General features: G+C 48.2%; 3 non-coding genes and 3 pseudogenes across 3 annotated transcripts; all 6 read left to right on the forward strand.

Annotated features, from left to right (window-relative positions):
• Positions 1-1,680: 1,680 nt before the first annotated feature.
• LOC130395100 (5S ribosomal RNA) lies at positions 1,681-1,799 on the forward strand. The gene has a single exon (XR_008898196.1). It is a non-coding gene; the product is annotated as a 5S ribosomal RNA (ribosomal RNA).
• Positions 1,800-2,328: 529 nt separating this feature from the next.
• Positions 2,329-2,447, forward strand: LOC130399597 (5S ribosomal RNA). Its single transcript, XR_008902103.1, has one exon. It is a non-coding gene; the product is annotated as a 5S ribosomal RNA (ribosomal RNA).
• A 529-nt stretch (positions 2,448-2,976) lies between these two features.
• Positions 2,977-3,095, forward strand: LOC130394911 (5S ribosomal RNA). The gene has a single exon (XR_008898024.1). It is a non-coding gene; the product is annotated as a 5S ribosomal RNA (ribosomal RNA).
• Positions 3,096-3,614: 519 nt separating this feature from the next.
• On the forward strand, positions 3,615-3,745 carry LOC130395958 (5S ribosomal RNA; annotated as a pseudogene).
• A 529-nt stretch (positions 3,746-4,274) lies between these two features.
• Positions 4,275-4,405, forward strand: LOC130395959 (5S ribosomal RNA; annotated as a pseudogene).
• Positions 4,406-4,934: 529 nt separating this feature from the next.
• LOC130396047 (5S ribosomal RNA) overlaps positions 4,935-5,000 on the forward strand; it is a 131-nt pseudogene continuing 65 nt past the window's right edge.

A 5,000-nucleotide genomic window follows, 5' to 3' on the forward strand; every position in this document is an offset into this window, starting at 1 on the left:
TAGTCAAACATCTCCGCAGTGGCAAAGCCCCAGGGATTGATGAGATCCAGCCAGAAATGCTAAAGGCTCTGGGTGTTGAGGGGCTGTCATGGTTGACACGCCTATTCAACATCGCGTGGGAGTCGGGTACAGTGCCAAAGGAGTGGCAAACCGGGGTGGTGGTTCCCCTGTTCAAAAAGGGGGACCAGAGAGTGTGTGCCAATTACCGGGGTATCACACTTCTCAGCCTCCCTGGTAAAGTCTACTCCAAGGTACTGGAAAGGAGGGTTCGGCCGATCGTCGAACCTCAGATTGAAGAGGAACAATGCGGTTTTCGCCCCGGACGTGGAACTACGGACCAGCTCTTCACTCTCGCAAGGATCCTGGAGGGGGCCTGGGAGTATGCCCATCCGGTCTACATGTGTTTTGTGGATCTGGAGAAGGCGTATGACCGGGTCCCCCGGGAGAAACTGTGGGAGGTGCTGCGGGAGTATGGGGTAAAGGGGTCTATCCTCAGGGCCATCCAATCCCTGTACTCCCAAAGCGAGAGCTGTGTTCGCGTCCTCGGCAGCCAGTCAGTTTCGTTCTCGGTGGGTGCTGGGCTCCGCCAGGGCTGCGCCTTGTCACCAATCCTGTTTGTGATATACATGGACAGGATATCGAGGCGTAGTCGTGGTGGGGAGGGGTTGCAGTTCGGTGGTCTGAGGATCTCGTCACTGCTTTTTGCGGATGATGTGGTCCTCATGGGATCATCGGCCTGTGACCTTCAGCACTCACTGGATCGGCTGGCGGCCGAGTGTGAAGCGGCTGGGATGAGGATCAGCACCGCTAAATCTGAGGCCATGACTCTTAGCAGGAAACCGATGGATTGCTTACTCCGGGTAGGAAATGAGTCCTTAGCCCAAGTGAAGGAGTTCAAGTACCTCGGGGTCTTGTTCGCGAGTGAGGGTACTATGGAACGTGAGATTGGCCGGAGAATCGGAGCAGCGGGGGCGGTATTGCGTTCGCTTTACCGCACCGTTGTGACGAAAAGAGAGCTGAGCCGCAAGGCAAAGCTCTCGATCTACCGGTCGATTTTCGTTCCTATCCTCACCTATGGTCATGAGGGCTGGGTGATGACCGAAAGGACGAGATCGCGGGTACAAGCGGCCGAGATGAGTTTTCTCAGAAGGGTGGTTGGCGTCTCCCTTAGGGATAGGGTGAGAAGCTCAGCCATCCGTGAGGAACTCGGATTAGAGCCGCTGCTCCTTTACTTAGAAAGGAGTCAGCTGAGGTGGTTCGGGCATCTGGTAAGGATGCCCACTGGGCGCCTTCCTTGGGAGGTGTTTCAGGCACGTCCAGTGGGGAGGAGACCTCGGGGAAGACCCAGGACTAGGTGGAGAGATTATATCTCAACACTGGCCTGGGAACGCCTCGGGATCCCCCCGTCAGAGTTGGTCAATGTGGCCCGGGAAAGGGAAGTCTGGGGCCCCCTGCTTGAGCTGCTCCCCCCGCGACCCGACCCCGGATAAGCGGAAGAAAATGAGATGAGATGAGATGTCACAATGATCGTTTACATGGATAAGGAGTTCTACTGAATCAATTACTGCCGTTTATATCTAACTAATGATTGTTTTTGTAAGAGTGTAACGTCGAGCCTCAGCAGCTTTCTCACTCCTTATGTGCTACTGTATAAAACCTGGTTTTGCGCCTGCACTAATTGCTTACGGCCATACCACCCTGAACACGCCGGATCTCGTCTGATCTCGGAAACTAAGCAGGGTCGGGCCTGGTTAGTACTTGGATGGGAGACCGCCTGGGAATACCAGGTGCTGTAAGTTTTTTCTTTTTCAACTCGAGCTCATTGCCTCCGTGGCCTACCGTGGCGTACCGTGACCTGATGTTTACTGCCAACCGCTTTGGAGGATTTAAGCAACATACAAAAACTGACAACGTCTCTCAAAACTATTTTTGTGAAACATGAGGACAGTATAGTGATACTGCCAGCAGGGAGCACCAGAGAGCTGAACCGACAGTTGTACATTTCTTAAACTTTCACCAACACAAACACGCACGCTCACTTCAGATCATGGGAGGACGTCAAAAAATCACCACCCATTCTCTGACACTTTAACCGTTAACCTTGGTTCAAACATTTAACATCACACGCACACGCAGTGTATTTCAGATAATTAATGAATTCAGATGTCACAATGATCGTTTACATGGATAAGGAGTCCTACTGAATCAATTACTGCCGTTTATATCTAACTAATGATTGTTTTTGTAAGAGTGTAACGTCGAGCCTCAGCAGCTTTCTCACTCCTTATGTGCTACTGTATAAAACCTGGTTTTGCGCCTTCACTATTTGCTTACGGCCATACCACCCTGAACACGCCCGATCTCGTCTGATCTCGGAAGCTAAGCAGGGTCGGGCCTGGTTAGTACTTGGATGGGAGACCGCCTGGGAATACCAGGTGCTGTAAGCATTTTCTTTTTCAACTCGAGCTCATTGACTCCGTGGCCTACCGTGGCGTACCGTGACCTGATGTTTACTGCCAACCGCTTTGGAGGATTTAAGCAACATACAAAAACTGACAACGTCTCTCAAAACTATTTTTGTGAAACATGAGGACAGTATAGTGATACTGCCAGCAGGGAGCACCAGAGAGCTGAACCGACAGTTGTACATTTCTTAAACTTTCACCAACACAAACACGCACGCTCACTTCAGATCATGGGAGGACGTCAAAAAATCACCACCCATTCTCTGACACTTTAACCGTTAACCTTGGTTCAAACATTTAACATCACACGCACACGCAGTGTATTTCAGATAATTAATGAATTCAGATGTCACAATGATCGTTTACATGGATAAGGAGTTCTACTGAATCAATTACTGCCGTTTATATCTAACAAATGATTGTTTTTGTAAGAGTGTAACGTCGAGCCTCAGCAGCTTTCTCACTCCTTATGTGCTACTGTATAAAACCTGGTTTTGCGCCTGCACTAATTGCTTACGGCCATACCACCCTGAACACGCCCGATCTCGTCTGATCTCGGAAACTAAGCAGGGTCGGGGCTGGTTAGTACTTGGATGGGAGACCTCCTGGGAATACCAGGTGCTGTAAGCTTTTTCTTTTTCAACTCGAGCTCATTGACTCCGTGGCGTACCGTGACCTGATGTTTACTGCCAACCGCTTTGGAGGATTTAAGCAACATACAAAAACTGACAACGTCTCTCAAAACTATTTTTGTGAAACATGAGGACAGTATAGTGATACTGCCAGCAGGGAGCACCAGAGAGCTGAACCGACAGTTGTACATTTCTTAAACTTTCACCAACACAAACACGCACGCTCACTTCAGATCATGGGAGGACGTCAAAAAATCACCACCCATTCTCTGACACTTTAACCGTTAACCTTGGTTCAAACATTTAACATCACACGCACACGCAGTGTATTTCAGATAATTAATGAATTCAGATGTCACAATGGTCCTTTACATGGATAAGGAGTCCTACTGAATCAATTACTGCCGTTTATATCTAACTAATGATTGTTTTTGTAAAAGTGTAACGTCGAGCCTCAGCAGCTTTCTCACTCCTTATGTGCTACTGTATAAAACCTGGTTTTGCGCCTGCACTAATTGTTTACGGCCATACCACCCTGAACACTCCCGATCTCGTCTGATCTCGGAAGCTAAGCAGGGTCGGGCCTGGTTAGTACTTGGATGGGAGACAGCCTGGGAGACCGCCTGGGAATAACAGGTGCGGTAAGCTTTTTCTTTTTCAACTCGAGCTCATTGCCTCCGTGGCCTACCGTGGCGTACCGTGACCTGATGTTTACTGCCAACCGCTTTGGAGGATTTAAGCAACATACAAAAACTGACAACGTCTCTCAAAACTATTTTTGTGAAACATGAGGACAGTATAGTGATACTGCCAGCAGGGAGCACCAGAGAGCTGAAACGACAGTTGTACATTTCTTAAACTTTCACCAACACAAACACGCACGCTCACTTCAGATCATGGGAGGACGTCAAAAAATCACCACCCATTCTCTGACACTTTAACCGTTAACCTTGGTTCAAACATTTAACATCACACGCACACGCAGTGTATTTCAGATAATTAATGAATTCAGATGTCACAATGGTCCTTTACATGGATAAGGAGTCCTACTGAATCAATTACTGCCGTTTATATCTAACTAATGATTGTTTTTGTAAAAGTGTAACGTCGAGCCTCAGCAGCTTTCTCACTCCTTATGTGCTACTGTATAAAACCTGGTTTTGCGCCTGCACTAATTGTTTACGGCCATACCACCCTGAACACTCCCGATCTCGTCTGATCTCGGAAGCTAAGCAGGGTCGGGCCTGGTTAGTACTTGGATGGGAGACAGCCTGGGAGACCGCCTGGGAATAACAGGTGCGGTAAGCTTTTTCTTTTTCAACTCGAGCTCATTGCCTCCGTGGCCTACCGTGGCGTACCGTGACCTGATGTTTACTGCCAACCGCTTTGGAGGATTTAAGCAACATACAAAAACTGACAACGTCTCTCAAAACTATTTTTGTGAAACATGAGGACAGTATAGTGATACTGCCAGCAGGGAGCACCAGAGAGCTGAAACGACAGTTGTACATTTCTTAAACTTTCACCAACACAAACACGCACGCTCACTTCAGATCATGGGAGGACGTCAAAAAATCACCACCCATTCTCTGACACTTTAACCGTTAACCTTGGTTCAAACATTTAACATCACACGCACACGCAGTGTATTTCAGATAATTAATGAATTCAGATGTCACAATGGTCCTTTACATGGATAAGGAGTCCTACTGAATCAATTACTGCCGTTTATATCTAACTAATGATTGTTTTTGTAAGAGTGTAACGTCGAGCCTCAGCAGCTTTCTCACTCCTTATGTGCTACTGTATAAAACCTGGTTTTGCGCCTGCACTAATTCCTTACGGCCATACCACCCTGAACACGCCCGATCTCGTCTGATCTCGGAAGCTAAGCAGGGTCGGG

This window comes from Gadus chalcogrammus, chromosome 12, assembly GCF_026213295.1.
Source record: "Gadus chalcogrammus isolate NIFS_2021 chromosome 12, NIFS_Gcha_1.0, whole genome shotgun sequence".
Lineage (NCBI taxonomy): Eukaryota > Metazoa > Chordata > Actinopteri > Gadiformes > Gadidae > Gadus > Gadus chalcogrammus.